This window comes from Heloderma suspectum, chromosome 1 (genome assembly GCF_057233095.1).
Source record: "Heloderma suspectum isolate Gila_16-S chromosome 1, 16-S_ref, whole genome shotgun sequence".
NCBI lineage: Eukaryota > Metazoa > Chordata > Lepidosauria > Squamata > Helodermatidae > Heloderma > Heloderma suspectum.
In genome coordinates, this window is record NC_139458.1 from 70,187,399 (window position 1) to 70,211,041 (window position 23,643).

The 23,643-nt window shown below is 41.4% G+C and overlaps 1 long non-coding RNA gene across 2 annotated transcripts; it reads left to right on the forward strand.

The window, feature by feature from the left end:
- Positions 1 to 533: 533 nt before the first annotated feature.
- Positions 534 to 23,627, forward strand: LOC146357360 (uncharacterized). Of its 2 annotated transcripts, none has more exons than XR_014789454.1 (4): positions 534 to 615; positions 12,136 to 12,248; positions 14,460 to 14,504; positions 15,328 to 23,627. It is a non-coding gene; the product is annotated as an uncharacterized LOC146357360 (long non-coding RNA). The 2 variants fall into 2 exon arrangements; XR_014789452.1 differs by having other exon boundaries at positions 534 to 786; positions 15,328 to 16,726.
- Positions 23,628 to 23,643: the final 16 nt, after the last annotated feature.

The window sequence follows — 23,643 nt, forward strand, 5'->3', positions numbered from 1 at the left end:
GTTCCATTGGCCGTGCTCCCCGAAAGCAGGGTCTGGTTGGTTCAGGTAGCTGCAGTTCAAAATGTACGCTCAAAAGATGTTTTCAAATCGCGCGCTGCGGGGCCTCGGGGCTGGCCAAGTGGGGAGGAGTCCTCCCCAGCCACCTCCCCCCATCAGGTGAAAAAACCCGGAGGGACTGGGTTGGCAGGCAGCTTCGTCAGCACCCCTGTGTGGGCTCACTGGCGTCGGCCCGCTCTAGCGGATAAGGTCTCCCGTGTGCGTGCGTCCGCACAGACCGCTCTTCGCTCCCTGTAGGAAGCGTTCTGAATGGCTGGTTACAGCAACCCCCTAACCCCCATCCCATCAACTTCGCGAAGGCGTTCACTACGTCAAAATTAGCCAATCACCTCTCCGAGTTCAGGCGCTTGTTCAAGGCTGGGACGGGTGTCCAATAACATCAAACGCGGAGGGGTGAACGATAGGAGCTCAGCCCAATAGGAGAGACCAGCGGTTTGTCGAGCCGTCGTTCCGCGCGAGGCTCCTATTGGGTGGCTGAAGTAAGAAGGGGAAGATGGCGGAGTGAGAGGAAGAAGTGAAGGGAGAGCCGCGGGCTGCGGCCCAGAGGCCTTAGCTGAGGTAAGAGACTCGGGGGAATAAGAGCTACCATGGAAAGGATTGTGGGTACGACAATCCGCTGGACGGAAAACCTACTAAGACCTTACCTGGCCAAGCCCGGTTGCTGAGTTGGTCGGGACCAGCTGTGGATGCCCGTCTCGGTTCCGTGCCTCCTGATGGGAACAACTTCGGGTGTGTTGAGGTCTTCTTTTAACTTATTCCAGGGCCTGTGGGGCACCTTCCTGCTCTTTGTGGTGGTCGGAGCATCGCGTTTTCTCCCAGCTTCAGAGCCGTAAACTTTCAGTGGCCTGGGCCCAGAGCGAGAGGTCGACAATTCTTGTCTGGCCGTAGTAGCCAAGCATTATGGTCGCCAAGGCAATTCCCTTCAGGCACGGTCTCCCTCTTCTTTGTCTCCCACTGTTGGCACGGGAAACGGTTGCGGGAGCTTGTTGGCTAGGGCGACCATGGCTCGAACGAGGTGCTCCGGGCATCTGGGCTATGCAGCGGCCAAGGAAGCCACCGCCAGCTTTTCCAGCTCTGGAGCTGGAAAGGCTCCTGGGGAATTGCTGGACTGACGAGCCGCTATGGAAGCCGTCGCCAGAATTTCCAGCGAGGAAGGCTGGTGGACGCTTGATGTATTCGTTAGGCGAAACCACTCTTTCGGAACGCTTTTCCCCAGTGGAGATGGGGAGGGGGCGGGATCGGTGAGTATCTGGCTGGTTGCTCTCTGATCCCCCTTGTCAACCCTGCTGCTCCCAAGGTTTACAGGGAGGCCGTAGGCCAGGCTTCCACATACTTGCTAGCTTCTGCGAGTGCGCTGCAGCCCTCTGGCAAGTCCGACGAACTTCAGCCTTTATCGATATGCTAGGAGCAGCCTGAAATCAGCATCTTATTCCAGGGAAATGGAACAAAAGTCTCCTACCCTTTTTGTACTTTCAGGGATGCCATATGTAAAGATATGCAACTTTTCCTGACCAACTGGAGAATGCACCTCGTGTTGTGCATAGCAGGGCTGTCCTCAATCTCTCACCTTAATATTTACATCAGTGCTCCCTGTCCAATCCTCTTTGATTCCTTGCTGAGCAGGGAAGATTATTATGTGGCCCTTTCGTTATTTCATTTATTTATTACATTTCTATAGTGCTCATTAGCCAAAGCTCTTCGGGTAGTTTACAAGACAAAGTTTAAAACCATAAAATACAATGACAAAGTAAAAGATAATATAAAACCATAAGTGTAAAACCAAATAAAACCAAAGTAGTAACTAAGATAAAAGCCAGCAGCAGTGAAAAGATCTAAACATGCGCTAACACAGTTTTTAAAACCGAAGGGCTAAAAAGCCTGGGAAAATGAAATGGTTTCTCCTGACGCTGAAAGGCCACAATGTAGGTATGAGGCAAGCCTCTCTGGAGAGGTCATTCCACAACTGGGGTGCCACCACTGAAGAGGCCCTCTTAGTAGCCACCCACCTCACCTCATTTGGGGGGGCACCCAGAGAAGGGCCTCTGAAGATGACCTTAGGGTCCAGGCAGGTATATATGAAAGCAGACTCCCTTTTAGGGCTTTGTAAGTTTAATACCAGCACTTTGAATTTTGCCCAGAAATGGATTGGCAGCCAGTGCAGATCATAAAGCACTGGCATACTATGATCATATTGGCAGTTCCCGTTAACAATCTTGCTATTCTATTTTGAACCAGCTGAAGTTTCCAGACTGTTTTCAAAGGTTGTTGTTGTTGTTCAGTCGTGTCCGACTCTTCGTGACCCCATGGACCATAGCACGCCAGGCCTTCCTGTCCTGCGCTCTGTCCCGGAGCGTGCTCAAGTTCATATTCATTGCATCCGTGATGCTATCTAGCCATCTCATCCTCTGCCGTCCCCTTCTCCTTTTGCCTTCCGTCTTTCCCAGCATCAGGGTCTTTTCCAGGGAGTTTTCTCTTCACATTAGGTGGCCAAAATATTGGAGCTTCAGCTTCATTATCTGTCCTTCCAATGAGCACTCAGGGTTGATTTCCTTTAGGATGGACTGATTTGACCTCCTTGCAGTCCAGGGGACTCGTAAGAGTCTTCTCCAGCACCACAGTTCGAAAGCATCGATTCTTCGGCGCTCAGCCTTCCTTATAGTCCAGCTCTCACAGCCATACATTACTACTGGGAAAACCATAGCTTTGATTAGACGGACCTTTGTCGGCAAGGTGATGTCTCTGCTTCTTACTATGCTGTCTAGGTTTGCCATAGCTTTCCTCCCAAGGAGCAAGCGTCTTTTAATTTCATGGCTACAGTCACCGTCTGCAGTGATCTTGGAGCCCAAGAAAGTAAAATCTGTCACTGCTTCCATTTCTTCCCCTTCTATATGCCAGGAAGTGATGGGGCCAGATGCCATGATCTTCGTTTTTTTAATGTTGAGTTTCAAACCAGCTTTTGCACTCTCCTCTTTCACCCTCAACAAGAGGCTCTTGAGATCCTCTTCGCTTTCTGCCATTAGGGTGGTATCGTCTGCATATCGGAGGTTGTTGATAATTCTCCCGGCAATCTTAATTCCGACCTCTGATTCATCCAACCCGGCATTTCTCATGATGTACTCTGCATATAAGTTAAATAAGCAGGGTGACAATATGCAGCCTTGTCGTACTCCTTTCCCAATTTTGAACCACTCGGTTGTTCCATGTCTGGTTCTTACTGTTGCTTCTTGACCCTTGTACAGGTTTCTCAGGAGACAGGCAAGGTGGTCTGGTACTCCCATCACTTTAAGAATTTGCCACAGTTTGTTGTGATCCACACAATCAAAGGCTTTAGCGTAGTCAATGAAGCAGAAATAGACGTTTTTCTGGAATTCTCTTGCTTTCTCCATGATGCAGCGAATGTTGGCGATTTGATCTCTAGTTCCTCTGCCTCTTCGAAACCCAGCTTGTACTTCCGGTAGTTCTCGGTTCGCATACTGCTGAAGCCTAGCTTGTAGGATTTTGAGCATCACCTTGCTGGCATGTGAAATGAGCGCAATTGTGCGGTAGTTTGAACACTCTTTGGCGTTGCCCTTCTTTGGAATTGGAATGTATACTGACCTTTTCCAGTCTTGCGGCCACTCTTGAGTGTTCCACATTTGTTGGCATATTGAATGCAGCACTTTAACAGCATCATCTTTTAGGATTTTAAATAGCTCGGCTGGAATACTGTCATCTCCGCTAGCTTTGTTGTTTCAAAGGTAGCCCCACATATAATGCATTGCAATAATCCAAACGAGAGGTTACTGGAGCATGGATAACTGTAGCTAGGCTATCTCTGTTCAGATAGGACTGTAGTTGATATATCAGCCTAAGTTGATAAAAGGTGCTCTGTTCTACAAAGCCATCTGTGCCTTCAGTGACAGTGCTGGATCTGAGGGCACCCACAAACTGCAAACTTGATTCTTTAGGAGGAGTGCAACCCCCTCCAGAACAGGTTGAATATCATTCATCCAGGCAGAAGCTCACCCACTATTGGTGGTAGATTCAGGACAGATAAAAGGAAGTACTTCTTCACACACCACATAGTTAAACTAAGAGATTACTTCCACAGGATGTAGTGATAGCCACCAATTTGGATGGCTTTAAAAGGGGATGTGACAAATTCATGGAGGATAAGCCTGTCAATGGCTACTAGTCCTGATGACTATATGCCATCTTCAGTATCAGAGGCAGTATGCCTATGTACACTAATTCCTGGGGAACATGGATGGAAGGGTGCTGTTACAGTCATGTCTTGCTTCTGGGTTTCCCATGGGCAGCTGGTTGGCTACTGTCTGAACAGAATGCTGGACTAGATAGACCCTTGGTCTGATCCTGCATGGCTCTTATGTTCACCAACATTGCCTCCATCTTATCCAGATTGAATCTTAGGTTTTTGGCCTTCATCCAGTCCATCACCACACCCAGGCACTGGTTCAGAACATCCACTGCCTCACCTGGATTTGATGGAAAGGCGAGATAGAGCTGGGTATCATCCACGTATTGGTGACATCTCAGTCCATATCTTTGGCTAACTTCCCCCAGTGGTTTCATGTAGATGTTGAACAGCATGGGGGGATAAAATAGAGCCCTGTGGCACCCCATGGCATAACTGCCAAGGGACAGAGTAATAATCCCCCAGCACCATCTTCTGGAAACAGCCAACCAAGTAGGAGCAGAACCACTGGAGTGCAATACTTCCATCTCCCAGTCCAGATAGCCTATCCAGAAGGATACCATAGTCGATGGTATCAATAGCTGCTGATAGTTCCCAGAGAATTCTTTCTTGAACTGATTGTCTTCCATTTTCTCTTGCCTTATGTCACTTTACAGCTATCCATTGTTTCATGCTTATGCGCCTTGGAATTAGAATTTAGGATTTTAGTGGGCTAGGAGGACTCTTGTTATCCTGTCTGTATGCGTATGTAGGCAGACAGACTTCTTTTCATCATGGGGAGAGCAGTCCTGTGGCCCCTACACAGCATTTGGGGGGTCATAGAATTGTTTGGTTTCTTGGCTCTGAGGTCGGAGACAGGGCTCTGGGATCAGAGTCAGGAAACCATGCTTCCTTCCCCTGTAGCCAGCATGGAAAGAATGGTGCCAGCTACCTCTCCACGCTCAGAAAATGGAGCATGGAGATGGGGAAAAGGGGGTGTTCCCAGGAGTAAGAAGGGGAGGAGACTGGGTCAGCTGCGGTATGCTGTTTCCTATGGCCACCCCAGCCTCCTTCCCTCCCACTCCAAAGCGCTGCTGCTAGATGGGTGAAATCGCCCATCTAGCAGAAATGCTGGAGCATGGAGGTGAAGATCACCTCTGCTGTCCTTCCATGCTGCACTGGATACTCAGCAGCCTCCAAGTTTGGAGGCTGCCAACGTCAAATTTCTTTTTTTTATCCCTGTTTGCTTTGTCTTTACAGTGTTGTTTCTAGTGTGAGATGCATACTCATAAGAGTGACAGATATACTGTTCTCTTCAAAGAGTGAGAATAAAAGGGCAAAGCTACGAAGGATGAACCCATCTGTAATGAAGTAGATTATGACTAGCTTTAGAAAAAGCATTGAAATATCTAGCATGAAGGACTTGGCAGATCTAATGTAGAATTGTTAGTGAGCTTCAGCAGATGGTTGGGGAATGCATATTGAATGTATGAAGTCAAATGCACTGTATTCATCACTATATTCAGAGAGCAGCTGCATCTATTGAAGTAGATATTGCTGTTTTTTGTTTCTAAATGACATACCTCTGAATTTTGTTTATTCAGCTGCCGAAATTATTTTGAATAGAAAAGGGACAGATGTTGAGAAGTATCAGAGGATTTATTCAAAGTGCTTTAGGTCTACAATTTTTACCACCACCACCCTCCCCGGCCTTTCCTGAAGGTCTAGCAGGGAAAGTAGCTTGTTGCTTGCATCTAACTCTACCCTGCTTCCTTTCCTGCTCCATAACTTCAGCCTGTCCCCACATCCTTAGTATTAAAGAGCAGGGATTCCAGGGCAGATGGGACCTTCCTTATTTGGCGGAGTGGGTCTGGGTCAGATCACTCCTTGAATACAAGTACCACTCTAAGCCTGTCTGGTACCTCTTTTGGTTCCCAACTGAAATTCTCTAAGAGGATTTTCTTTCCTCCCACATCCACAGGTGGAGGCAAGTGAGATTCAGTCTACCCACCAGCTCCCTCTTCAGGCAGTTCATAGAAAGGCCTCATGGCCCATTGGTTTTCAGAAAAGTTTTCAGTTAAATGTAAAGTACATTTATGGAAATTATAAAAGCTAAAGAGATTATTCTTTTTCTCTCTAATTGAGTGAGTAATTGTTGATAATATACTAAATTCTGAAATTTAGGGGAAATCCTCATTCCAGTTAAAAAATTAAGTTACTGTAGTTAGTCTTATTGTAACCTTCAAAAGTATGGATGTTTACTGAAATTTTCTGATATTTCATCGGTGACAATGCAATGCAATGAGCAGCAAGCCTCTGAAAACCAAACACTTTTGACCAGTAATTATTAAGAGTATGAAGGTTGATAAATGTATTCAGAAAAAGCTCATGGTATAATCCTGGCATGAACTTGAGCACGCTCTGGGAGAGAGCGGAGGACAGGAAGGCCTGGCGTGCAGGTCCATGGGGTCACAAAGAGTCGGACACGACATAACAACTGAACAACAACAATAATCCTGGTATTGTGCCTCTTCAGAGAACAGATAGAGAATTGCATAACTTAAGTGCCACAGCCTTGATACCTGTGGAAACCTGATGTGTCAAAAAGAAATATTCCAGGGAGGGCTGTACCATATTCCTTTTCTGAATGGGCAGATTTGTTGTCGGGGTGGGTAGCCTCTAGAGAGAGATGGGTAGTTGCCAGGGAGTCCTCATAGATATTAGAATGTGTTTTGATTGGCACTGTCTTTTGGCCCAATCTTCATGTAGCGTTTCAGTACTAATGTTTAATTTTCCCCAAAGCTTTTTGCTCTCACAGTTTAATACACATTTTATTTATGCCCGTGTTAGCCTGCTCCCTCTTTCTTTTTATCTGCTTTCCATTAATCTTTCCATTAATCGTCTTGCCTCCCAAGCATCTCCAAATGGAATTGTCTTGACTTGAGCAGCCCAGTCTGAAACTGTTTGAAAAACACCACCTCTAGACACACTTTCTTCCTTCTTTCTGATAGTATACCTTATACGTGGGGCTGCCTTTGAAAACAGTCCGGAAACTTCAGCTGGTCCAAAATAGGGCAGCAAGATTGTTAACAGCGACTGGCCTGCGAGCTCATATTACGCCAGTACTCTTCCAGCTGCACTGGCTGCCAGTCCATTTCCGGGCCCGATTCAAAGTGCTGGTGTTAACATTCAAAGCCCTTAACGGCTTGGGGCCAGGTTATCTGAAGGATCGCCTCCTCCCATATGTGCCTGCCCGGACCTTAAGATCATCGTCAGCGGCCCTTCTCCGTGAGCCCCTGCCAAAGGAAGTGAGGCGGGTGGCTACTAGGAGGAGGGCCTTTTCTGCTGTGGCACCCTGGCTCTGGAATAAGCTCCCTAGTGAGGTTCGCCTGGCACCTACATTGTATTCCGTTTGGCGCCAGGTGAAGACCTTTTTATTTTCCCAGGCATTTTAGCTTTCTAAATTTTTATCTTTGCTGTTTTAAATCTGTATTTTAAACTCCTGCACTGCTGCTAGGTTTTATTGTGGTTGTATTGTTATATTGTGGTTTTAATGTTCTATATATTTTAAATTGTTTTATTGTGTTTGCTGTTTGGTTTTAATTTTTGTGAACCGCCCAGAGAGCTTCGGCTATTGGGCAGTATAGAAATGAAATGAATAAATAAATAAATAAATAAATACCTGTCTGGCTGCATTCAGATAAACCAGGATTGGGCAACATGTGGCATTCCAGATGTTACTAGACTGCAACTCCCATCAGCCCTAGCGAGCATACCCAAAGGTGAGGGATGATGGGGATTGCAGTCCAACAACATATGGAGGGCCACAGATTGCCCACTTGTGAGATAAACTGTGGTTTGGTGGAATTCCAGCTGGATCCAGCAACAGGTCAACGTGTTCTAGCGGGGGGTTGCATTTGGGGACTGCTCATGGATCCAGCATTGTCACTGGAGGGATAAGCAGCTTCTCTGACTAGGAATGCTTCTTGTCAGCTTAGGTTGATACACCAACTGTGAAAGGGCAGAAACTCTTGCTACAGTTATCCATACTCTGGTAACCAGGTTGAATTATTGAAATGTACCGTACATGGGACTACCTTTGAAAATTATTTGGAAACTTCAGCTAGTCCAAAATAGGGCAGCAAGACTGTTACAATATGGGACTAGACAACATGATCATATTATGCCAGTGCTTTGCCATCTGCACTGGCTTCCAGTTCATTTCTGGGCCTAATTCAAAGTATTCGTATTAATCTTTAATGCTGTAAACAGTATGGGGCCAGGTTATCTGAAGGAGAGCCTCCTCCTGTATATAGCTACCCAGATCCTAAGAACATCTTTAGAGGCCTTCCTCCAGGTGCCCCTACCAAATGAGGTGAGTTGGGCAGCTACTAAGGAGAGGGCCTTTTCCAGGGTGGCTCCCATTATGGAATGCCTTCCCTGAAGAGGCTTGTCTGGTGCCACAGCAACAAGTGAAGATTTTTGTACTCTTTCAGCTTTAAATATATGTTTTTAGATCCTTACAATGCTGTTGGATTTTTTTTTCTAAAATAGCTGTGGAATTTGAATGTTTGTACAAATATATTTGAGGAAATGGTGGCCCTAAATTACCAAAAGGGGAAAATATGTAACTTATTTCTAAAAACTGCATAGCAAATTGAACAGTACTTTCTGTTTTGGCCAGCACTGTGGGTGTTTGGAAACTGACTGAGACTGATTTAGAATGCTTGAATTACTACTTAAATTTTATTTACCAAATATATGCCATGTTCTAAATGCCTCTTTTTTTCTAATTGCCAAAAGCAAATGAACTGAAATATTTGATTGGGAAGAAACTTTAATGCAGCACACTTAACATGGTTTAAATGATATATTCAAACAAATTCTAAGCTTTACTTAGAAATTATTTTATTGGAATATTTGGAATATATTAAGGCATGAACAGTCAATAGCATGCAGTTGCCTTATGTTTGTTTAAATTAATAGAAAAAATTAATGCACTGAAATGCATTTTTAGGAATAGAAAACTTTCTGTAGAAAAATTTAGCAGTGGAAAACTTTATGCCCCACATATTTGGTTTTGGCACAAAATGTGGGTTGAGAGTCAGTTGCAGCAGCACAAAAAGATATCCTATCCCTAGTAAAACTGGGAAGTAGAGCTCATACTATGTGCTTCTTTTGTAGGAAAGTGAAGCTTACTACAAAACAATGCCAGTTGAAGGGGTGGGGATGGCCTTTCTTGCTGTGATAGAACTAAAAGCTCCAAAAACTGCTGATCCCTCCCTCCTGCCATCCTGTCTTCTTACCATATTTGGTCATGTGGCACAAATGTCACTTTACAGAGCTGATGGCTGCTGTATTGGGGTTGGGCCCTGGCCCAAGGCTATGAGATCTGGAGTTACAGTATTATAACCCTTGCCCTTGAGCCTCTGTGGTGCTATGCTAGCATAGCATCTTGCTGTAAATTAAATGTATGAACTATAGAAATTTAAATGGAAATGACAGCTCTTTACTATTGAATTTCTAGTGCAATATCTGTAACTAGCAAGAGTAATTGTAGAAAAAATTCTATTATATTTCTTGTGGCTCTTCAGTGACTTCATTGCTTTTATCTGCTACCCAGAAATAGCAAAAGAAAACTACTTGGTGCTAGAGAATCACAGTCCTGTCTATAAGCCATGTCATATTTTCATCTCCTGGTCTGCCAGTGCAAAATGTGGTCAATTTTAACCATAACTTCCAATTTCTATTTTGCCAAATGGAGTAGGGAGATAGAGGTTCAGATTTTTAGTCTTGTTCTTAGTTTAAGTATTGATGAAAAAAATCTTGGAAATGGGGAAGAGCTGTTCTGGAAATTGATTTGCTTTACAACATAGCCATCTCTCCCTCTTACACAACAGCATGTTGGCATTATAATAGTAAATTAATATATCAGGCCATTTGAATGTTTGCTGACTGGGGGAAGTAGGAGTAGGGGAATCCTGTTACAACTCTGGAGCAGTCAGCCTGCTCCTGAATATAGCAATGGTTTTAGGAGTATAAACTAATTTTTAGATGCTTTAAGATTTTGAATTGACCGTTTCTGTTCCTTGACTTACAAAATACTATGTACCCTCACCGTCCATGAGTATTCATGTGAGCTGCAGGTACTCTGCACCACTGAAAATAAAGTATAATTTTGTTCCAAAAAAAATGACCCACAGATGTGACGAAGATGACTGGAACCGAAGTAGTGTACCAGTCAAGTCCTTCTTTCCTCACCCCAGTCCCTCTGTGCTCTCTTATTAGTCAAGTACCTCCAGCGATTCAAATACGTTACTATGGGAAGTCTAAGCGAATTTAATATTATGTCCACATGCCTTAAAATTGCTTGGTTAGTGGAATTTGATTTGAACATGTAAATTCAGAGTGCAGGAAAATGTAAGGACTAACTTAATAGTATATGGCTAGAAACTGCAATAAACCCAGAGGGCTGCATCTTGCTGCGGGTGCTGATTCTTCCTTGCCTTTGAAAATATTCCGCATTGCGGGAGGATAATAAGGACCAGAACGCTTTTGTTTGTGTATACTAGGAGTGTGTGTTTAATTGTGTACGCTCTGTATAATAAAGCAGCTCTGCTCACAGGTGATTCATCATTCTACTGCTGGCCTTGTCAGCTTTGCATTCTTGAGGGCTAACTGTAGTCCTCCCCTTCAGAGAGGTTCAAGCAAAAATATGCAGGTTTCCTGATCATACCTATCTGAAAACATTCCGTTCTTTTACCAAGAATGATGTACTACTTGATTAGATATAGCGGGGCAGGAGGAACATTACCCCTTGTGTTTTTTCAATTTCTTCCTCACTGAGAATAGTAAGAAATGCAGAGTCTGACTGAAAAATGCATTCATTTGAATATTGCATTTCTGGGTATTCTTAGTCAGGGCTAAGCATATGTGATTTTAATTAATAATACCTTGATGTTAAATGCATTTTCTTGAAGGTAAGAGCTGTTTCATGCTTTGCATGACAGCCTGGGTACCAGTGTTTGTAACAATAATGATGAAATGTGAAGAGGAAAACTTATCTCTAAACATTTAGTGGAAAGGTGCCAGAGAGCAGGATGAATTGTAGGTCCTCTATAGATGCCCATAGGTCGGGGTGGGGAGCGTCTTTCAGCTAGAAGACTGAATTGAATTTTGGAGAAGCTGTTAGGGGCCACATTCCAGTGGTGGGCACGGCTGAAGGCAGAAGGGGTGGGGACAGAAATACCAGCATATTTTAGCTTAAAGCTCTTACTGCCAGTACCTAAGCCATAGGAGAGGCATTTCAACCTTTCAGAATGGGGAAAAAACTGCACAAAAACTGGTGAAACAATCAAATTATTGGCAGTTGGGGAGAAACAGGGTGGGGCCGGGAGAAAGGGCCCCAAGCCTGAGGTTCCCCACCCCTGCCCTAAGTGGTTGGGATGTGCATCTTCCTTGCAGATATACATTGTCCTGTGGTGTTCATAGTTAGCCAGGTTCAGAGGCAATGTAAATTACAGTTTGCCACTAATTGAGATTAGAAGCTTCTGATTGCATTGCATGAGGGAGGAGGAAGAGGGACTGCCCAAGACAGGCGGTTGCACCTACCTATGCATGTAACTCTAAACCCACACAGCCTGTTGATTACAAAGTGTATTTTAGTTAGTCTTCATTAAAATTGGAGATGTGTGACCACATATTTAGGAGGGCGGCTAAAATTTAGGGACAGACATTTGTTATTGTGATTTAAATTAGATTAAATGAAATAGGTTAGAGCCCTGTTCCTAGTATCCTGTCTTAGCATAGAGATCTTCAGTTGTTGCAAGGTGGGAAAGATTAATATGTAAGACACTTTTCAATGGTCAGAACTTAGGTTTGTTTTTCCTGTTGTGTACCCCCAGGTCCATCTATGGATCATCTTGAATGGCAGTCAAAACAAGAAAATTGCATTACCAGAAAGCTAAAGGCAGGGGTTCTTGGTGCAAAAATGATTTGTGCAGCCATGAAGCAAAAGGTAAGAATATTTTGTCCATGGAGCTGTTTGGCCTGCTTCTTGACTATGTGAAAGCAGTTTGCTAAGTCCTGGAACGGAATTTGTGTTGTGCTTTATTCTGATAAGAGCCTACCAAGGAAATGGTAGGTCTGATGCATGAAGAAGATGGAGAAAAGTTGGTGGGTGTCAGTGATGGTGGAATTGCTTCAGTCTTCTCCCACAAAGGAAACTGTACTTGACCTTGCAACAGTAGATCAAAGGATGAAGGGAAGGAGTTGCACCCCAAAATAAGTAAAGAGGTGGTACAGGAGCATCTAGCCACTCTAAATTAATTTAAGTCTTCAGGATGAAATGAATTGCATCCTTGGGTACTAAAGGAACTTGCAGGTGTAATCTCAGAGCCTCTTTTTATATTTTTTAAAGTTCTTGGAGAACAGGTGAAGTGCTGCAAGATCGTAGATGAACAAATGTCCCATCTTCAAAAAGGTGGGGGAAACTAACCTTATCGTATCTTTTATAGCTGCTAGCCTGGTAGATACACTTAAAATTGAAGAATTCTGAGCCCAAAGAATGTATTTTGAGTTCTAAAACTGAATGAAGCTCACAGTCCTTCCACACAAAAATCCACTCCTGGTTACCTCAAGCATTCTTCATTTCAGCAATAAATTTGAGGTGGTAGTGGTGAGCCATTTTGTTACTGCTATTGTTATATAATTCAGACTCAGAAATCTTTCCTAGTCTACTGCAGATCTCCCAAAGATCTACCACGAGATCCTGATTGTGGGGAGGAGCTATAGCTCAGTGGTAGAGCAGATGCTTTGCATACAGAAGGTCCCAGGTACAGGTTTGAGTAGACACCACCTAAACATGAGTCAGCAGTGTGATGTGGCTAAAGAGACTAAAGCAATTCTCGGTTGCATCAACAGAAGTATAACATCCCGATCAGGTGAAGTAATAGTTTTGCTCTGTTCTGCTTGGGTAAAATCTCATCTGAAATTCTTTGGGCACTGGCATTTAAGAAGGATATTAACAAACAGGAACATGTCCAAAGGAGAGTGACAAATGATAGTGAAGTTTCTGGAGACCAGGCCCTGTGCAAAAAGACTGGCTATATTTAGCTGGAGAAAAGATACTTAAGAGGGGATATGATAGCTCTTCTTCAAATATTGGAAGGGCTGTCACATGGTTGATGGCACAAATTTGTTTTCTTTTGCATGAAAAAATGGGTTCAGCTTACAAGAAAGGGGATTTCGACCAAGTATCAGGAAGAACTTTCTGGTGGTATACGCTGTTCAACAGTGGAACAGGCTGCCTTGGAAGGTGGTGGATTCTCCTTTGTTAGAAGTTTTTGAGCAGAGGTTGGATGGAATGACTCTACCAGATACATTGACTTAAAGGAAACGTTTCTACATAAATGAACCAGTTTGATCATTTCTCAATTATGTATATTTGCACTCTCCTATAAACATAGCATTTCATTTTCACCTGATGAAGATAAACTGGTCTAGTCTCAACCTATCAATCATGGGCACTTCATTTCTTGTTTGCTGCTTTGTTTTTGTGAGGGTGGGGCTGGGCCAAGACAGAGTGAAGCAGAAAAGAGCAACACTGGAAAGAAGAGAAAACTGTGCAGTCTACATTTTCCTATATTCTTTTAATTAACATCTGGTTATAAGAAAGACTATATAGAAATATTTTATACATTTTAAAGCAAAAAGGGAAAGTATGTGAAATGGAGACAGTGCCACAAAGATGCAAGCACTGGTTGTAAGAATGAAACAACAGTTGTAAATTAACATGGTTTAGTAGTCAGATTTTCACCATTGCTTAGGAAATATATGACGTATCAATGGGAAGTTTGATTTAAATTGGCCTTTTTTCTTGCTGATTTAAATAATTCATTAAAATCAATCCACCCTGCTGGATGGCCACCTATCAGGGATGCTGTGGTAGTGGATTTCCTGTATTGGGAGTGGATTCAACTAGACAATTTTTGAGGTGCTTTCCAATTCTATGTTTCTGTGTTTTGAGCTGCTATCAAGAATCGTCATTGTTTTCTTGTCCATTTAGCTCACTCATTTAGTTCTAAAAGAGTAATTGGAAACAACTTCTTCTAGAAAAAGGGAAGACCTCACCTATAAAGCTTTTGAATTTGGTTTTTATGATCTTGCTTAACTTGACATATGTTGACTGTGAGCCTTAAGAGCTCTTAATGTTTTCTTGTGATTTCAGTCAAGGAATTGGAAGCTAAGAAACTACAGTGGTCTTTATGCAACAGTAAGTATGGAAAGGGGGTGTTATGTTCACATTGCTATTAATATTTGAGAAATGGTTTCAGGTTCTTCGTTGAAATTCTAGGAATGTGAAAAGATAGAAAGTGGGTAAGTGTATTTTGGTGTTGGAAGTCCCATTGCATGCTTAAAAGGGTGTCCCCTCATGAGACCTACACTTAGTCTGTGTATTATATTAAAATGACCAAACATCCATCAACATTGCTAGCAGCTTCATGAACCATTACTCTATTACTTGAAGCCTTTTTTTCTCCCTGTAGTAGTATTTTTATTCCACTGTAGTCTTTGGATTCATCAGCATTGAAGAAGTCCCTCCTTCATCCCGCAAAGCATACCAGATGGGCTCCCGTTCAGTCTCAATCATTTGCTTATACTACTACATAAGTTCTAGGGTTCTTACTAGAAGATATGCACTATTTCTGGCACCACTCATATCTTCATGTACAACAAAATGTGGATTTTTCCTCCATGTTCAACTCTTTTTGACAATGATTTGAATTGATTTCAGCTACATTTGCAGTGTGAGGCAAGCTTAGCCTTATGCAAATAGAATTCCCCACAACAATTAGGATCAGTGTTGTATGTGTGAAAGTTGATAGGTCCAGAGTAAGCAGGAATATGGCCATGACTGGCATGTTAAAGGGCAAAGCAGTCTTCCCATTTTTTACCTTGTCCTGTAATCCATCTGCAAAATATTTCCCACAAAAGTGTTAAAGATCCAGCATACTCATAAAATATGTGTGTATATCAAATTGAGCATAAAAGTTAGTTTCAATTTAGTAACATTAATGTTTCGTGTGTATTTCTAGGTTCTTTCCTCTCGACCCAGCAAAGGCTGATTCTGAAGTTTTGCCTGTCCATGAATGCACTTCTGGAAAACTCCTTCCTTTATTTCCACTAGGGAAAAAGAAGAACCACTGCTTTGTTTCTGCTCCAGCTTCTTAACATAAAACTTGCGATGTGAAGCCTGTATTTGGGAGGGGGGGGGGGGAGATTATTGCTTTTGCACTGTCAACTATGCTAAGTCTTTTCTCAGAGTTTTGAACTCTAGAAAAGATTTTGCATACAGATACAGGCAAAAGCCAGTTCTGGTTGACAGTTTACTTCCTTCAAACTACCTTAGTAAGGTAACTGCCTACTCCCTATGTGTTCTAAAATGAAAAATAACTTTAATAGAAAATAAAACAGCTTTTCTTGTCCTTAAAAGGGCCAATTTATAGATAATCATCTTGATGCCACTATGTAAAGCAGGTGATGCACAACAGCTAATAGTCATTTTGTCTACTTTGTTTGAGTACATCCTCATGTTTTAAAGCAAAACAAATGAACAAAACAAATCTGCACATATAAATCTCCATAATGGGTGGAAAGGAATGATATTGCCACTTTTCTAATGTTCCTTCTGGAGGAGGAGAAGGTGATTGAAGGCTTAAAAGTACAAAAAAACAAGCCTGGGGAATGGGGTCTACATGGCATCCCCAGTCTTCCCTAGGGAATTCAGCAGCAAAAGGGACAATAGCTTTCTCCAATTCAAGCTTTTACCCAAAGGGAACAACAGTGATAGTATAAAGGTGTATGTAAAACTTTCCACCACTTAGATGAACAAAGACTAGACATGCTCAGGAAGGGCTTCTTCACTATTTCTCTGGTGTGTTATCCACAGTTAAGGTGGAAATTGTGGTTTTAACATGTTTACAGAAGATTCTTTGTCTCTATTGTGTGTGATTTGTACAGGACATTTTCTTTCAGCACATGATCATAGCTGATCTTTAGCCACAGTATGCCAGGGTGGGTGGCTTCCTGGATATTTTTTTGTTTGTTTAAGTCTTACGTACTTTCTTGTGCTGAACCCCGGAGCCCTTAGTACTGCACCTTATTTTAGACATATTAAAATGTGAATTTAGGTTTGCCAACTGATTTAAAAAGAAATCCTCCATGTAAGTTAAAAATGGGAGTACATATTGAAGTAATGCTCAGTTGTGGCTAACAAAATTTTGAATGCTATCTGATGTCTGGTGAGAGGTAGCAAAGGCATTTTCTATGAGGGAAAGTAGTGGCTGATCGAAGAACACATTTCCTGTTGTGTGGTTTTATAATAATACATTTAATAAGAGGAGCATACCAAAATTAGCACTTGTATTTGGTGATTACTTCTCATCTTATTTAATCTATATCATTAAAGATGCACAAAAAGACGTAAGGAATTTTATTCAACTGCTTTCCTTTATTGAAAATTGAGTTTGGAACAAAATGGAATTTTTGATAGAATACTCAAACTGCTAAAAATTTGTAGCTGCAGGACATAATCAGATCTGTGACTGGTCAGTGTAGAGGGGGAAATGGTCATAGTTAGCTAGCTTGTTGTTCAGAATGGGACTAGCTTTGAATTACACTGAAATCTTGAGACAAATAGAAGTGCAAAATTTAAAGTAATTGGATATCCTTGTAAGATGTTCAGGAATTCCTATCAAATCCATCAGGATTCTAGATGTAGGGTCAGATATCTTAATGAAATGTAAGTTGTTCTCTGCAATTTTAATACTGAAAATTTAGAAGGCATCTAGCAGGATGATGCCTCATAACATTCAGTCTAAATGTTATGTTGTCTTAGCAACTTACACCTCAGAAATATTATTTGTAAAAGAATATGATAGTACAGAGTAAGGATGTTGTCTAACTTTCCCAAGCTAGCCGAATGAATATAAGAGAGCGGTCATACCAGTTACACAGAACTCCAGCAAAGACATTCACCCATCCCCCCCTTTCCTCTAAACCCAATTCTATGTACCCATTTATGCTGAATAGGACTACATTAGGAATGAATTTCAAGTCTTGGAGAAACAAGTCTGCTGTACTTGCCCAGGAAATCCTATTGCAGTACTTGTTCTGTAGCATCTTCTTAACAGTACTGTGCAAAGGCAATACTGCCTTAATTTTTTGGTTTTACATATTGATCTGCATCTGTTTCTCCATGTTGGCAGGAAATCTTTCCCATATGAAAGATTAAACAAATACGGGGCATGTGCAATAGTATAATATATACATATAAATATATTTTAATACTTGTGGACAAAATGTTACAAGTTGTTTGAGAACAACAAAATCACCAATGTCTTCCATTTTGAGATGTGTATAGTTCCATAAGCATTAGTGCTTTGTAGCAAAACTGTAGTGCCATGTTAGGATCAGTGCATGAGCCTAGTAGTGCTTTTTTTACAATTTCAGAGTGACAAATTAACAGTGCTGATGGTGTAATTCATAAGAAACTGACAAAATTATGATCATGGTCTTCGGATGCAGTGTCCTTTCTAGGCAATGGTAGCAGAAACGGCTGCATAAAATCATTAATGTGAGTTGGCGGTTGAATGGAAATTGTATCTGTAAACATCCAGGTAAACTTTAGGTTCATCTAACTAACAGAAACTGCAAGAGAACCCCAGATTGACACCCTTTGTCCTTAACAAAGCCCTTTCTCTGTGAGTACATATTTTGCAATAATCAGAGAAATAACTGATTATGTAAACTCCTAGGGTGCTCCTATGCACTTTAGACAGAAAAAGGTCCTACAACTCCCAGCACTCCCCAGCCAGCCATGAGTGTTGTAGGACTTGTCTAAACATGCACAGGATTGTACCCTTAAAGTTTCAGCGATTAGCATGAGCATATGGCTAATCACTCCCAGTTCGCGTTCTTATAAATGTCCCTCCATATATCTTTGTTTTCCATTCAGAAGGCCCTGTTTGTTTGAATCAGTTACCCACTAATTGTATATGCACTTGAACTACTCTTGTGCCAAGGTATCACTGTGACTAAATCAGAAATTGTATTTGTGATACTAAATTATTAATAATGTCCAGTATTAAAAGCAAATGATTTAAAAATGTCTATTTACCTAAGAAAAGCAATTGTAGAAGTTTTCTGGTAACTCTAGCTATTGGACATAATTCTTGCAATTCAAACTCATTTACTTGCGTTCAGTTATTTATATCTCTAGGATGTCTCCTTTCTTTTCTGAGCATACTCCAAGTGGGTGACTCTCCTCTACTTAGCCCCTTGCTTTAGGTTCCAGCAAGTCAGTTGGATCAGTTTTAAGTCATGCGTCTGTTTCTTTGTAGATCTGTAGTTTGGACTGCTTCAGTTCTCTCATTTTAAAAAAGTTGTACTTTTAGCCTGGAGAGGATACTGCATCTTTTTCTTGGTCTCATCTGTAAATGGCCACCTTGGTGAGGGATGAAATGTTTCTGGCTTTGAGTTGATTGACTAACAATTCATAGGAAACATGTAATTAACTATGAGGCAAGAGATCTTACAGAAGTAGTTTTACGTTTAAAGGTCTCTACCTATTCTCTCATATGAATTGGGAAGGTGAATCATTTACAGATGACCTGTGAGGACCTGAGCTCTGTCAAGGTTCTGTTGTGTATTTGTACCATTGAATGAAGTAGTTTTAGTGCTTGGGAGAATCAATTGATGGAAAAATACCTCTGAAACTGGAATGCAAAATAGCACAGTATGTAGGGGGAAGAATCCCTGATGCAAATAAAGCCATAAGATGACTTAATAAATAGAACATTAGTAGCAATAACTGTTTGCATGTAATAGGAACTAACTTGCATTAGCAAGAATTGTACAGTAGTATAAATGGTACTAACCAAATAAGTTTGTGGTGCTCTTGTGTTGCAGGGAGTTGTCTGAGAAGATAAGTTTCTCTTTAAAAGGTTGGAAAATTCCTCTCCTCTAAGGAACTTGGCACTTGAATGCTCCAGTGCAGGGTCTGGTATAATCACTAGAGTAGCTATTTTGTTTTTCAGAAATGGGGCATCTAGGCAAGAAGCTTATTGTGCATGAAGAAGTGGTTGAATCTTTATCCTGCTTGTCTGTAGATAGTACGCAGTTGACATGCACCTCTGCAATGAAAGGAAAGTCTTTCAAGACTGTGAACAGGGCTAGGTTCTACCCAGATATGTAATGTAGGAAGTTGTGGAAGCTTGGTGCCATTACCTGAAACTGGTTGGACATGTCAAAGTTGTCGAGGAATTTAGGCAAAATACAGATCATCCAAATATCTCTACCAAGAGTTGTGGATGTCTTTTGAAAATGTACTTTTCCTTTTCTTTTCTTTCAACTTTTGAACTTGTTACATGGTTTCACGTTTTCTTAGTTTAACAAAGCTACTTTTGGACTTGGAAGGGGGAGAGCAACTTTCAGTTCAGTATGGCTGGCAATCTTTTAACCCTACCAGTCTAGTAAGCACGTGCAGTGTATACCTCCTTAAAATGCAGCTTGCACTAACCTTGTATGCATGTGCATATTTGACCAGATTCATCTGCAAAGTTGGTATGTATACTTGAAGAAGGTGGCTTTACCTTTGTTTCTATTCTTAATTACGAGGTATCTATTATCTACCAGCAGTTTGATTAGTGGTCTTGTGTTAAGGTGGATGGAGGAAGCTCCTGTTTTAAAAGTAGCATCCGCATATATTCTGTACAAAGCTCTACCCCTAGATATTTATACAGGAATATTAAAGTTAGTAATAGTTTCCAAATAATGTCTGGAGATTGAATCTGAATCAAGCATGAATGTGTCCTGTATATGTGGACAGTCAACAAAACTTGTATAACTATTTTGCTCTCACAAAATATACAGGAAGCTTTTACTGTTAATCTTGCAAACAGAAAAATTCCCTGGATTTGGTTAGCTAAGGAAATTATTTGCACCTAGTTACCTATGTGGTTGTTCTGAACATACATTGGAAGAATCAGAAAAGCATCTCATGGCTATACCAGTAGAACTTGCACTGCTCTAAATCTTTTGAACAGGTGGTTTGCAAATATTATTCACTATTTGCAAAACTGGTGCCAGACTAACATCACAGTACTGCTGCCCAATTTAGTCAGTAGTTGAAATTTTAGCTGGGTAACTGGGTCACGAATGTGTGGACTTCTTAACTGCATGCAAGATTTGCTGCATTAGCTATGGTGCTATTCAGGAAGATCTAGTTAGGATGTGGGTAATTGCTTGAGATGCCTGGCTATCTAACACAGCTTCATTATGGAGAGCATTGTAGCCTTGATCTATAGAAGTGTGGAGCTATGATACCCTTCAGCAGTTGCTGTTTAGCATTGAAATTTATTTTTATCCACAGATAATGAGAGAAAAGATCCTTCTCTAAAGTGGCTCTTCATAGTATTTAAGCAATCCATGTGTGTGTGAGTGTGTGTGTGTGTGTGTGTGTGTGTGTGTTTTCCTCCTCTGCATTATAATGATTCTCCTGATAGCCCTCATCCTTTGACTGGAGATCAGTTTCACTCAAAGCACATTAGTGCTATTCTTGAGGAACAGCTGCACAGGGTGTGCTTTTTTACCTGTCTTTCAATTCCTCTAGTGCTATGATTCTTCTCTATTCTTCTAGCCCGTACTCTATTTTTTTATGGTGAAACTCCTTTACTAAATATCTCCCTTTTAGATTTTTTTATTTTCCTTCTTTGTTTTGCACTTTGAAGAACAGTAAATACAGAGGCATAGTAATCCAAGCACAATATTGACAAAGAATACATAGGTGCCAGTAAATACCTTTCACAACAGGCTTCCAGTATATAGATAGCAAGTTTGCAACTGGTGGTTCTGGGACTGTGCAACCAGAATCTGGAGTATCTAAGCTGACCTGAGGGGTTTTTTACATCATAGTACTCATGCTTGTATGATAGCGGGGGAGGACAAGAGAGGTCTGTGTCCTCTCTATATAGGCAGTGAGTTATCCCTTCCCTGAAATTCAGGGAAATGGCCTGCGGGATATTTGTCCCACCCAAAGACTTCAAGAATAAAAACTCACCACGGTCTCTGTGTAACAGGGGGGAACAAAACTCCTTTGCATGAAAAGTCTCCTTTTGACTAGAATCTGGAAAGCAAAGGACTGGCGAATGAGACTGTATCATACTTGGGGGCAGGGGGGAGGCAGAAAATTACCTGCATACCAAGAGGGGAGAAGGAAGCATGTGTGGAGTGGGGAACTGACCTCATTCTATCTTGGGGGGTGGGGAGAGATGGCTAAGATGGAGGCTTTGTGTTCGAGCACTTGCTAGTTGGTTTTAGGTGGAGTTCTCAAGTTTTCCAACTTACAGCACAATAAATATTCCACAAGGCTTAGCATTTCTTACAGACAGGAAGTTACAACTTTGCTGTGCTCCTCCATGCAAAAAAGGTTTGTAGAACATGTGAATGCCAGTAGGGGTTGTGGAGCCCTCAGAATTAAAGATTTGCATGGAAAAGTGATGGTGGCACAAGCGCACAGGCTCACAAACGGTCTTTTATAGAGCTAGTAGTCTAATTATGCATGATTAAGATGTCTAGTGTTATAGTTATTACCAGTAAATTGATATATGCATTTATACATTATGAAGCAATAGGAACTGATATACCAATAGCTTGAATTTACTGCTTTGATTCTCAGATTTTTGTTTTTAGAAAACACGCCCCTTTAGAAAAGGGGGCAGAGTGTACAAATAAGGGAAGAAGCATGACACCAAAACTGTGTATTGGAAAAAAGAATCAGCAGAATGAGCCCTTTTGACCTCTTACCAGGTTCACAGTGGTCCCTTGAGCCTGCATAATATGAATATGGTTGGTGGCAAGATGGGTTTCTTGGCTGCTGCAATTGTACAAATAAAAAGGTGCAGAGTTTCAGAGTACAGAGAAGGCAATAGATGAAACCCAAATAGGTCAATAGAAAAATGGTCTTCAGTAGAAGATTTTTGAGTGGTTTTCAGGTAGCAGGCAGAAGGAACCTTGGCCAAAGCCTGTTGCAGCAAATAAATGAGTGAATTAAATCAGTGAGCAGTCCATACTCTTCAGGTATTGAATTGTTCCAAGGAGAGGTCTGTTTTTCAGAATTCTTTTACCACCTAGGCAGCTATATCAAGACGAACTGGTTTCAAACCAGCAATAATGGTACCTTACAAGAATCTGAAAATTGGAAATTTCTGTCTGATACACACTCAAGACAAGATAAAACTTGCTAAGTAGGAGAGGAACTTTTGATCTGCTATAGAACAAATGACAGCACCCCCCACCCCGTGCCCCAGTTTTGCTTCAATTACAAAAGTGAATGATAGATAAGTTTTGAAAAGTGGGTGCATTTATTGGTAGCAAATACTTGAAGAATACATCATAAATTAAGTAGTGGATGCTAGAAACATCAGTGAAGCATAGCTCTTGTAGCAAAGCCTGGATTGGAAAATTATATTCCTAATGTGAAGGTGCTGTTTAAAAGGAACCCCAAGTTTAAAATTCCTTAGATAATGGCTAGACTAGTTTCTGAAGGGCAGCCTTAGCTAATATGAACACTTTATATCAAAGTTTGTCCTTTTCCCTAGACACAAAAATACATTATGCAGGTCTTTTTTCTGTTTCATGTTTTTTCCAGGCATATACATTTCCAGTTCATTGCAGAGGCCATATTTTTTCTTATACTGCCAGTGTCAGTAATTTGTAGCTGCCAAATAGTTTAAGATAATGGAGCTGAGAGTGAAAACTTGTATTGACATAAGCTTGACTGCCCCTCTGATTTCATGTTAATAGGCAAAATAGGCCACAGTATTTTATCTCTAAATGCCTCCCTCAAAGTTCTGCTCCTCTTGGAGGTTGCAAATCTCTGCAGGTAGTATAACCAAAGGGTGGAATTTATGTCTCTGCTACTTAATTTCTTTTTCATAATGAACAGTTTATTCAAGAGTCTGAAAATGCATGTGAGAGGAATGTACTGAAAATAATGGGTAGCAAAGCCTAGACCCTTGATAAACCTACAAAAGTTGTCCAGATCTTAGAAATGTAAGTTTTGTTAGCTCACCTGGATAAGTAGAAGGTACAGGACACACTTACATTTACTCCATAGCACAGATTATGTAACAATATGAAAAATCTAGCCCTGTATATATCCGAAGTTTTCCAAAAGGCAGCTTGCTTTTATATCTATGCATCTTTGGGGGAGGGGAAGAGGGGTGTTAAATTTATTATTTTGACACTGTAAACAATAATTGTTCAAAAAAGAACTTGGTAACTCTGCACCTGTATACAATTTTTTTAGCAATAAAGCAGCATGGGCTGAGAATGCACTAAAATGTTATTGT